The sequence below is a fragment of the Lissotriton vulgaris genome, chromosome 11 (genome assembly GCF_964263255.1).
Source record: "Lissotriton vulgaris chromosome 11, aLisVul1.2, whole genome shotgun sequence".
NCBI lineage: Eukaryota > Metazoa > Chordata > Amphibia > Caudata > Salamandridae > Lissotriton > Lissotriton vulgaris.
In genome coordinates this window covers 191106079-191118738 of record NC_141699.1, presented here as the reverse complement: position 1 = coordinate 191118738, position 12660 = coordinate 191106079, and positions in this window count along the sequence as shown.

Sequence of the window (12660 nt, the reverse complement as noted above, 5' to 3'; positions counted from 1 at the left end):
ATCGCCTCGAGAAGTAGTCGTCTACCAGTGGTCACCAAATCATTGCCCCCAAGATGCACTATGATTATAGCTGGCGGTAACCTTGTCCGCCCTAACAAACCCTCCATAAAAGTTTGAAACTGGTCAATACAGAGCCCGCCCCTTCCGTAGAAGGTCACCCTGTACCCGTATTCCCCAGCCATGTGAATCATGTCACCTGCTTTGAATACGTCCGCGGCACGCCTCACGTATGAGTGGCCCACGACCCACACCACTTTTTCCTCAGCCGGTGATCTTTGACCGCTGGTTCCCAGGTGTCGGGTCGACTGCACAGTCCGCCCCGCCTCGTAAGCTTGCGAAACTGTAAACCAAACAAAAACAAGAAGCGTGAGTACATGATATCAGCTTCACAACATGTGCAACCGCACATACCTTTTGTAACAATTCGAGGACCAACGCCCCAACTGTTGTACTTTTTCCACACTCAGACCCCTGGCTGTAGCCTCTGTAGCAGCCCCTATCCGGAAGGAATGGGTCCCAAACTCGCCCGGGTTCAAGCCCGCGGCCGAAATTGCCATAGCAAGCACCCGCTGGAACTGAAACCTCGTCAGTGGGGTGGCATCAGCATGTCTCAGCAAGATCCCCCCCATGATGCCGCCCTCAGCGCCAAATACTCCTCAACGCATGCAACAGGGCACATGGGAGATCCGGGAATCCGCTGGACTACTACACTGTCCCCGATCGCACCCTGATCGGTCTTGGACCTGGCAAACGAGACAATCAACATCTACCCCTTAACTTGAAGGTGCTCTCGGCACAGTCCACCCCCCGTATCCTGCTTGTTCTTCACCACCAGTTCGCTTACCCGCATAGCCCCATGGAATGCTAATGCAAAAGCGGCCCGGAATAACACTGTTTCTGAATGAGATGAACATGTCGCAGGGAGTACGGACAGTAACAGGGCCAACCTTTCCAGACCTATCGGGTGCCTTTCATCTACTCTGCGACCCTCAAGGCGTTTCCACCCACGCAACGCTTTCTGTACTACAAAAGACGCTGTGGGGTCCTGGATACCATGAGCCCTTGCCATAAAGGAAATGGCGGCCCGATGCCTCTGGGCCGTAGCTACCGATTTTCCTGCCTGATGTAATGACAGCAAAAACTTTAAGACATACTCTTCTTGGCCCCAAAGCTCCCCCCTAGCAGAACCCAAAAAGGACCAATAGGAACGGAACGCCCCTTCATATGCCTTCCTTGTCCTGGGTGCTAAACTCTCTCCCACGAGGTTTTGTAGTTCGGGGCACAGAGAGACCAGAGAGCTTCGGGAAATGGTGCCGCCACCGGGTCCGCTGTGGGCAGAAAACCCCAGAAGGCCTGCATACGGAAACGAGAAAGCGCATCAGCAGCCTGATTCAGCACCCCTGGCACATGTCTTGCCCTAAAGAGCACGTTCACTTGCATACATAGTAAGACAATTTCCTTAAGCAACCTCAGAATCCATTTGCATCGTGCTGCCTGACTATTGATACACTCAACCACGGTCATGTTATCAGACCAGAACACCACAGAGTGATCCCGAAACCCCTCAGGCCATGTTTTCAAGGCCACCAGAATAGGGAACAGTTCGAGAAAAAGCGAAGTTACCTGTGAGCCCACTCTCGTGCCACCATGACGGCCATGTTTGAGCTGACCAGTGATTACCAAATATGGCGCCAAAGCCTATACTCCCCGCCGAATCTGTCCACAACCCCAACTCCTCGGAGGACACCGCCGGTTTGTTCCAGACAACCCGACCATTGAAATCCGCCAGGAATGCCAACCAAATGCGCATGTCCTCGCGAATCTCTGCCGAGAGCCTCGTGCGGTGGTGCCCCTCTTTAAGACCGACCATGGCTTGTGCAATCGAGCGGGAAAAAGGGCGGGCCATTGGCATCACTCTAAGGGCAAAATTCAATTGACCCACAGTCTGCTGCAATTGATGCAAATGTACCTTAGTCTCGCTAATACATGTTTCACGCGAGGCCCTGAATTTCATTACCTTTTCTTTGGGCAACCGGAAGCAACCCTCTTCGGAATCGAGCTCTATTCCAAGAAACTCGAGCGAAGTAGATGGCCCCACAGTCTTACCTGGCGCCAATGGCACACCAAACTGACTCATCAGACCACAAAATTCATTTAAAGCCTGTGCACATTCTGGGTCCCCGGCTGTCCCCAGGAACAGAAAATCGTCAAGATAATGCATAACATGCTGAAACCCCGTCATTCTTGTGAATGCCCATTGCAGAAAACTACTGAATTTCTCAAAATATGCTCAAGATATGGAGCATCCCATTGGCATACATTTATCCATGTAATAGCGTCCCTGAAACATGAAACCCAGGAGACGCTGATCGTCTGGGTGTACCGGGAGCAACTGGAACGCTGACTCGATGTCTGACTTGGCCATCAGCGCTCCGGGCCCCAGGCGATTCAACATGGCGACGGCATCATCGAAAGATGCGTACCGCACCGAACAAACTTCCGGGTCTATCGCATCGTTCACCGAAAGACCTCTCGGGGCTGACAAGTTATGTATCAATCTAAACTCACCCGGGTCCTTCTTAGGGACCACTCCCAAGGGTGAACAAACAAAATTAGCAACTGGTGGCATGTCAAATGGTCCAGCAACCCGACCCCGGGTCACCTCCTTCCCAATCTTTGCTTGTACCACCGCCGTATTCTGCAGGACCGACAGTTGGTTCCTACACTGTGCTTTACCCTGAAAATTCCCCACCGGGATGCGGAAACCATACGAAAAACCGTCTCGCAACACCCCAGCGGAGACATGATCCGGGTATTCATTGAGCCAAGGAATCATTGCCATGGTATCAACCGGGGTAGGTAAAGGCGCCCCTCGGACTATTTCAGACCTGTTTGGCGCTTCCCCTACTTCCGTTATCACCCGTTTTGGCTCTGCACATGGTCTCGGGATGCGAGGACTGTCCACACCCCCCACATTCATGCCTAAACTTGCATGACCCCTGGGGCCTTGTACACTTTCCCCTGTTAAAATTCCAGCAGACCCCTTTTTTACCTGTATTGCCATTCGACCTTGAATGGTGCTCATTACTCGATCCCGCCCGAAAGGGCGCCCCTGATGAGTGGCGGGGAAACTCGCCCCCATTCCCCCCCAACAATGGCGCCTTTGTCATGCCCGATTTCTCCTTTTTTTGCCAGGAAATGGAGTCGTAACAATCCCACGTCAGAGATGTGTCGAACTCCTTGGCCTTACGAAAAATATTATCATAACAAAACCACTGATTGCCCTCATATGTCTGAGAAAACTCCATAATACGTGTCTGGTACACAGGTAACTCGGCCAACAGTTCAGGCCTCCGTTCCCCCATAATTGCAGTGAATATCCCAAACGCTCTGCCCCAATTACCTATCGTTTCATTAACTCTGAAAGCGGCCATCTTGGCGCGCCAAACACTCGGGTGCAGAAACTCTTTTGCATTTTCACATGCTCAATCTCGTAATGATCAGTTAATAAAGAAAACATGTTTATATATTTCTCAGCCCATATCCTTTCTTTGATTTCCATCGGAATATGCTGAGCCACTTTCTCCCTTCTCGAGGGTACTGACCCCTCCCCCGCAATCGGCAATAGCTGCTTACCTGAACCGGAAGCTGTGACCGTAGTCGCTGCCGAACTCATGCCCGCTGCGGGTTGTCCCACTGGAGCCTGCGGGGGAACAAAAGGACATGGTGCCTTTGCAGCTTCTCTTGATTGCCGCAACTGCTTCATTACTGCCCTGGCGTCATCTGCCGTTGCCCCCTCACTCTCTTTCCCCAACCATGCTGCCAACTGTGCAGCCAACTCGGGAGGCATATCCTCCCCGTTCACTGGGGTAACTACCACGGGAATTCGTTGTCCCTCGTTCGGGACCGGGATCGGCGCCTCAGTCGGTGCATCAGGGTGCGCCGGCGGCGTCTCGGGAACCGGGGCCTCTCCCCCAGCTGCTCCCCTCTTGGCCCTTCTACCTCTCCCGTTAGGGACTACTCCCGGCAATGCTGGTCCGACGACTCGCTTGGGGCCTCCTACACCGTTCATTGCCGCCATCTGTTTCTTCATCTCGGCCATGTCCTTCATGAGCATGCGGAGCATCTGATCGGTACCGGCCCGGCATTGTCCAACTCTGATTCTCTGAAAGAACAAAGACAAAATTAAAACGCTCAAAATTGGCTCTTCGTTCCGTCTCGAGCTCACGTGCAGCGGGGAGGTGCAGCTTCAGAGCACAGGAACAAGAGGATGCTTCCTTGGCTTGTCGCTCCTTTTATCCTTCTTCGGGCGGGCGTAAACCCGCCTCCACCCGCCTCCGGGGGCGTGGCTGGCGGCTTCAGTGTCTAGGACAACCCACTCTTGGGCGGGAAAAAGCGCGCCCCGGCTACGCCGCTTTGGGCATACCAGCCGAGACTCGCCTCCCGCCCAAGATTGCTTCCCGGGGGGGGTCGGGCACTCCACCATACGTTCGGGGGGACCGAGTGGTCGCCCCTTTCCATTCCACTTGTTCTAATGTCTTTGAGAAGTACTCCAGAGAAAAAGACAGGCCTTAGTCCCCATTATATTTTAATGGGCAGAGTAATGAGGCAAGCATTTGTTCCAGTTGGCAAACTCTTCAGTATTAATGATAGTGCAATCATTGAATACTGCCAGAACCTTTCCGATGTAGTTAATTCTGTATTTCATCAGGTGGGAACAGATGTAATAACTAAGGAGAAAGAACAAGCTCACGATCTGTTGCCTGGAGATTGGGTGAGGACCAAAGTGCATCGAAGGAGAAACTGCTTAGTACCTAGATGGCAAAAGGCTAGACAAGTAATTCTTGTCACAACAAATGCTATTAAGTGTAGAGGTTTGAAAAGGTGGGTGCATGCAAGTCATACCATTCGTGTACCACCTCCTGATAATCTTGATGAAGAAGGTGAGACAACAACTGATTCAGATTCAGAAGGAGACCCTGAAGATCAAGAATCTGATGATCAGCAGGAAGATCAACATCTGGAAGATCTAGACGCAGATCAGGCCTTGAATGAAAAAGATCTGGAAATTGTGACTGGAGATCAAGATGTTGAAGAAAATCTGAAAGAAAAAGAATCCCAAAAAGAAAAAGAAGATTCTGGAGAAAAAGATTCTGAGCAGGTTAATATTCTGAACAAGGAGAGTATTGAAAGGCAAAAGAGTAACTCTGTGTGCAGGAGCAAGAATTCTGAAACTGAAGGTGATTCCTGAAGAAGAAGCGGAATTACCAAGTACCAGCTATAAGAATGATGTTCCTAATGGAGTGAAGCTGCCGAGTAAAGAAGTTCCTAAATACAGATTTGAAGTCTCAGAAACAGACACAGATGAGAGTGATGAAGAGTCTGAAATAAGAAAATTCAGAAAAAGAGCTTGGAAAGCTGAAAGTAACGAAAACGTGCCAAAGAAGAAAATCTTGAGAAAAGGAGATATTTGGCCAGAAGAAAACTTGAAATTCAAACGGGTGAAGAGAACAAAAGAGCAGATCAACGAAGTTTCTAGTCAAGGAGGGGACTCTGATAAGAAAGACGAAAAGAATAAGAAAATTGAAGTAATCACTCGTAAGACAAAAAGAGTGTTAAAGCCAAATCAAAAATATAAGTCCCCGGAGTGGACATACATCATTATTCCGCCAATTGTTGAGGTAGGAAGCAATAGTCAAGAAGACTTGGAAGAAGCTAATGACAATGATTGCATTTGTTTAGTTTTGAATAAGGGTTTTGATTCCTGGCATAAGGCTGAAGAAAATGTGTTAGGTGACTTTAGGTTGAAGAAATTGTGTTAGTTGAAAAACACACGTTCATGTGACGCAAGGTCGAAGAAAAACTGTTTTAGGGTTCTTTAAAAAAAAAAAATTTAAAAGGGGGGATATTTTATATTTTAGTTTAGTTTAAAATTTTGTTTGTTTATTAATTTTTTTAAAAAAATGCCTAGTTCAGATACTTCAAGGTGTTCCATTTTGAAAAGATGTTGCAAAATGTCTTCAATTTGTGTAGTTCTTTTAATATTGGTTTGGTTAATTTTAGCTGTAGTATATCCTTTTGGTATTGATAAACAGAAGCTTAAGACTAATATAACAAGTAAAGTAGAGACTAAACTAGAAAAACATGCTGGTAAGTCTAGCAGAGTTATTGAGCATAATCCAGAGATCCATCAAGATAGATCTGTTGGAGATTTTTCTAGCAATTCATTTTCTAGGCTTCTGTCTGAATACGTTAAAGTGATGAATGTAAAGGATTGCTATGTCTGTGTGAAGCTGCCTGCTTCTGTCTCAGAGGGGGTTACCTATAATATGTTACCTCTCACTTATGGCATCACTTGCAGTGTAATTGCTAGTTTGTTTTATCCAACTGGTCATCTGTATTATTATTACTCAGACTTTGATGAGGTTTTTGAAAATCTCAAAGTTGTAAATAGCTTAAATAAAGTTAAGCCTGCGAAACAGATGAGGGAATTCTTTTTAGTAACTAATGAACTTAATTATGAATATGCATATAGAAATAATTTAACATGCAAAATGAGAGCAGAAGAAAAGACTTTCCTGAATATGGTTGAGGAGAGAAGGGCTGTTTACAAAAGAAATGAGATGCTTAAACATGCCAAGTCTAAGTACTGGCAAATGGAGGATGCTAAGCTTAATGGCGTTAACACAAATGCAGCTATTCATATAGATGAACCAGTTAGTGGTAAATTTTGCATTAGAAGAGATAACACATTATATGATAATTTTTTTGTTGGTGCTAGTCAATGCGAAGATACTTATTGTATCATAGGGGGATGGGGATTTAAAGGCGGTAAAGATCCAATTTTTCCTGGAATTTATTTTATTTGTTAAAATAAGACATTTTTTAGCCTCCCAGACCATTGGTATGGGACTTGTTATCTTGGATTAGTTTTTCCAAAATTTTTCCATGTTGACAGAAATGAAAAGGGTACCTTTGAATTTGGTGAACACCTGAATAGGTATAAAAGAGAAAGTTTTACAGAAGTCTTGGGGGACATCTTTGGTGCTGTCATTCCTATGGTAGGAATCACCATGAATTCAATCAAAATAAGAAAAGTTTCGACAATTGTAGATAGATTGTCTACAGATACAGCAAGTGGTTTTCAGTTGGCCAATACAGAACTTGTTGCTGCCAGGAGCATGGTTATGCAGAATCGTCTTGCATTAGACATTCTGCTTGCAAAAGAGGGAGGAGTCTGTGGGGTTTTACATGTCCAGCATTGTTGTACATATATTCCTGACAAGAGTCGGAATATAGAGTCGCTTATTAAAAATATAACAGAATATCACGAGGAGATAGAACCCCTGGAGGAAGGAAACTTCACTGAACAAAGAGGCAAAATGATTGAGGCAATAAAAGAATGGTTTTCAGAAATTGGTGGCTCAATCATTGGCAAAGTGCTCTATCCAGTAATTGTCATCATTATGGTGATATTGCTGCTAAAAATTAGTTGCATGCTTCACAAGAGAAAGAAGCATCAGAAAGAAAAGAGGAGAATTTACAAACTCAGAAAGGAACAAGAGAAGGAATATGAGTTAGAAGAGATGCGTAGGGCTCAGTTTGAAAGTGTTGAGCAAACAGCAGAAACAGGGGTTTAGGGAGACTAATACTGAAAGAACTCAAAATGTGACATCTCTAAATTGGTTTCAAAATGTTTCTGAATTTTGGGTGTTGTTTGGTGATTTTGAAATCACCAGATGAGGGAGTTGATGGAGCGAGTTTCAGAAATAATTTTATTCTGGCTCGTGAAGTTAATCCCTTGTACATGAATTAATATATTAATGAATTACTGCATGTATGTTGTAATTAATCAATTTAGATTAAAAGATCATCATTGCATTTCACATGGGTTAAATGATAAATGTGCTCTTGTTGCATTTAATGGTGTGTTTATTAATACATTACTAATGTTGTTTTGTTTTACCTATTGTCTTTGTCAACACTTAATGTGGCTGATTTATTGATGGCATGTGCTTAATTTATATGTGCTATTGTCTATGTTGACTTGTTATCTATGTTGTGCTTGTAATTCTTTTTATCGTTTCAGATTTATGCTGGATTATGAAGAAAGGTAAATTATAAATGTGCTGCTTCTAAATGTGCTTGTGCTAGGTGATTGGTACTAATGGGATGATATTAGTAATAGAGGTTGGATAACATAACGACTTTCTTTTCTTGTATTAATTATTCTTTTGTGTTTGTTTGCATACTAGCCCGAGAGAAAGGCTTGAGGCCTAGTTTTGAAAAATGATGGTTAGCCTGACTGAGAGCAGAGCCAAGCACGGTTATGTTGAAGCTTTTCCACAAAAACTATTCTTTGGAAATAAACTGATGCCTAAACAAAGAGACTTGTGCGAAGGCGTAATGTGCTCTGGATGTTATTTCTCCTAGGCCACGGAAGTGACAAGGAATGGTTTGGCCGAGCTATGGAGGATTCTGCAAAAGACTTTGGTTACTGTATCGTTCTTTCGGAAGCCGGTGTCGTTTCATGTCAATGGACAATAACTGTGACGTTTTTGAAACTTGGAAGCGGTGGCCTTTTGGTGGTCTGACAGACAGCAACCAATCAGGGTGCTAAAAACGAATAAAATATATCGTTTAGTTAGATTAGTGAGTTAGGAAAAGTATAAAAACTTAGCCCTTTGAGGGGAGCGGGGCTGACTGTTCCTGAGGGCGAAGTGCTGTCCGATTTTCCCTTGGACACGTAAGATACTGATTGCATATTAAATGTTTTTTTCTTTTCAGGTCAGAAAGCTTAACATAGGTAATTAGGGTTGATGTTTATTTTAATTTATTAATTTTGTGCAATTTTGAAGTGTCAGACTTTTATGCCAATAAACTAATGGTTTATACTGATTTAATAAAAATGGTTGATAATAATAAATAAGCAAATAAAGATTAATGAAACAAAATTTTGAAACTTTAAAAATAAAAAGACTTAAAACGTCAAGCTGGTCTTGATTATTTTAGTCGTTACCATTAGCTGATTCATTGACCCAAATGGTCTAATTAAATGTTCATGAATAAAATGTTATACTGCAGTTGTATATAATGTATATAGTTTGCTTAGATGGTGTGTTTAATCAGGCCATATGATTCAGCTGCACACTTTTCTGTCTCAGTTGTATGGGCCTAAGTTTTGATTAGTATGGTGAGTATTAGGTAGAGATTGGTATATATAGAGAGACAGAATTTCTTTAGTGACGCTGGATCAGTGACTTTACATGGCATTGTCACTAAGGGGTAGCCCATTGTGCTGCAGGTGCATCAATAAAAGTGACACACTAGGGGCACAATGGGCTTGTCAATAAGCCCCTGGACTTTATTCTCAGACTGCATTTGTCTGATTAACAACATTTATGATGAACAGGTGCTGTAGAACTTGGAGTGTTGCCCCAAAGCTTTAAAGCAGTGCAGAGAAAAAAGGAAATGACAATAACGAAACATGTTATTAACATTTTTATTTTCCCTTTCTAGGTGCAGTAAGGAGCGGGCCAGAGGAGGGGGAGGGGACTAGTGGTGTGCCCACTCCAAAGTACGCATGAATGTTTGACTGGCCGTCTTGGACCGGCCAAACATTCATGCGCACTTTGCATGTTCCCCACCAGGTTACATTACACAGCCTGTAGTGAAACATGCAAAGGCTCCCTATCCCTGTCTGAGCAATGAACCACGGTGCTCAGGATAATCACAACGCTGCAATGCAGCGTAGTGATTGCCATAGGGGAACTTAGGCAACCTGGGAATCCGGGTTCTTGACCTGCGACGAGGAGATGGAAGAGGCTGCAGAGAGGTGGTGCAAGCAGCAGGTAAGTGTTATTATATTTTTGTTATTTTTTTTTATTTTCCCAGCTAGTGACATAAAAGGCTGATGACAGGTCTCTTTGATGTTTCTGGGGAAAGTCCCTTTGAAGTTTAATCAGGACAGGGCCTAACTCCTCCTCAGCCATCCACTCAGGAAGACCCACTCCCTTTACACCAAGGTCCCTTTGTGCGCTGTCTCGCTCCAGTACACATTTCCCAATGGAGAGCCATCGCCAGCCTAGGCAGCTATAAACTCCAAGAAACATTAGGCAGACAAAGGCATTTGTAAATGAATAATTTAAAATCTAACCTCACCATTGAAGAGAACTTTAAATCACATTTCTGAAGAGTGTAAGAATTATTTTTCTAGCTGCTATTAATTCAAATATTGCATCAAATAAACGTACCAATGTATCTCAATGATTCCCTGTAGGCATCAGCCAGCCTTGATACACTGAAAATCCATGTTAGGGCTATTTCACTATAAGAGTGTGTTTAACATTACATTTTACATTGAATATCTGCACCCTGCTTCAATGGGCATTAAGTCCCTCATATGGGTGACTTATTAGTGTTTAAGAGGAAGGTTTAGCTCTGTCAAAAGTGGCATCTTTACAAGTAAAATGTGCAGTTTAAACAGCCACAAGCAGGTTACCTGTGTGCAGCTAACAGGCTGTGCATGACTCTAGTCTCTTATGTGCAGTCTGAACCTGTGCGCACACCCATGTATAGACATGTTCACAGGTAAGCAGCCCAGTGTCTCTTACCCTGCAGTTTAATTTACCATGAATTACTGGAGTGAGACGCAGGTAGGGAGACTGCTTCTATTAAATATCCGAAATCAAGTGATCAAAAAGCAAAAGAATTGGGGTGTAATATATGTGTGGAATTCAGCATAAACATTTTCAGTCACTATCTAGTTTAAAAGATGACATTTAGAGACCAACCAGGGCACAAACGCCACATGCATTTATTGTCCTGCACAATAATGCAATTTACCCAGCAGCAGTGTGGAGTAAATGTCAGTTTTACACTGTTTGGTCTGTGTAAATATTGTTTTACAATTGCAAAGAGCTGGTCAAAGACCTGTGATCTGTTAACTGGGTACTAATGTAAATCTTACAATACAAGAAGATAGGACTTTAGTAACATGTTTAAGAATATTGGATACCGTCACACACATTCTATTAACAGAATCTAAACATACCAAATCAGGGGAAAAAACAACTGCTTAGCAAGAAACAACCTGCAGAATATCCTGCCTGACCACTTAGGTAGGTCCATGAATTGATTAGTGCTGGCATCTTCAGAATACAGTCCTGACTCCTGTGCGGTGCACATTTTGAACTTTGGCCTCGCTTTACACTGCACATTGTTTACATTAGCAGAGTTAATGAAAACACAACTTTCATGTTTTTATGACTACTGCCAGTGTGCAGATCAGTCCTCTCAGCCTCGTCTCCAGTCTCCTGATGATAGGAGGAGACTGAGGTGGCTGATAGACAATTGATCTACAGACTGTTGTTTAAAAACACAATATTTTGTAGTTAGGTGTCTTTATTGTGCATTTGAAGGGTGTAGTTCAACTATAAGCCCCTCACACACACACAAACCATTTTATTTAGCAGGCATACTACACATGTCTCAGGCAGCACAGTATGTATGCTGAAATGTGGCTGTGAGGGTACACATCAGTGCATCCCTGAGACCATTGAGAAGCCACACAGAACAACAGGGGCAGGATCCCCAACACAGTCCGATCTACTTATAGGGCTGCCCTTCCAGTCTTAGAAAAAAGCTAGAAGAGGGATTGAGGTGGGTCTTCCCCTTTTCAAACATGGACTTGCTGCTCCCCAGGCTTCCAGATGGGAATTATTGCTTGCTGGTTGCAATGTCCAGGGCCATGTTCCTGCTCTGCTTCCGCCACATAGTCTTCGAGTGGCCAGTAAAGGGAACAAGGTAAGCAACAAAAAAAGTGAGTTATTTTGTATGTGTTCATGAGTGTGTTTGTAAGTGATTGAGATTTAGTGAAAGTATATATGTTAGAACTGGGGGTCTCTAGTTGGCAGAGGTAGGTTCTACTGGCCAAATAGGGACCCTTGCTTCTAGTCAGGGTAAGGAGGAAACACTCTTTAGATAACCTCAGCTCAGCTCCTTGGTAGCTTCGCACAAGCAGTCAGGATTATCCAAAAGCAATGTGTAAAGTATTTATACCAACACTCACAGTAACACAGTGAAAACACCACAGACTGACTCCACAACAGTTCAGAAAAATAAAGGTATTTAATCTGAACTACACGAGACTAAAATGACAAAAATCCAAAATACACAGTTCAAGAATATGGTTGCAAAAGAGTTCTTAAGGTTGTGATAAAATAATCCACAGTTGCGTGAAAAGTTCACAGTTGCGTCACGTTTTGCCAACAGTACCTTTTAAAAGCGACAAAGTTCCAAAGCAGAAGCTGGTGCAGTGGAAAACAAGAGATGCGTTGCTTCCGAGACCCTGGGGAGGCGATGCAACAACCCCACTTCAGCAGCGGGCGTGTTGCGACGAAACCAGTGTGTATGGGGAGGAAGGCGGACTTGTATGGATTCCGGTGCGTAGGTTCCGTAGGAAGTTTTCTCTTGCAAAGGCACGAGGCCATGATCTTTGGCGTTGCGACGATCTCTGAGGCGATGATGCGTGGACCAGCGGTGATCTCTCTCTCACAGCTCCTCGATGCGATGGCTTCTACGATGACACTCGCAGCGAAGTGATGCGGTCCGCAAGCAAGCGGTGAGGCGATCTCACCCAGCGACGACAGGCTCTGCGAC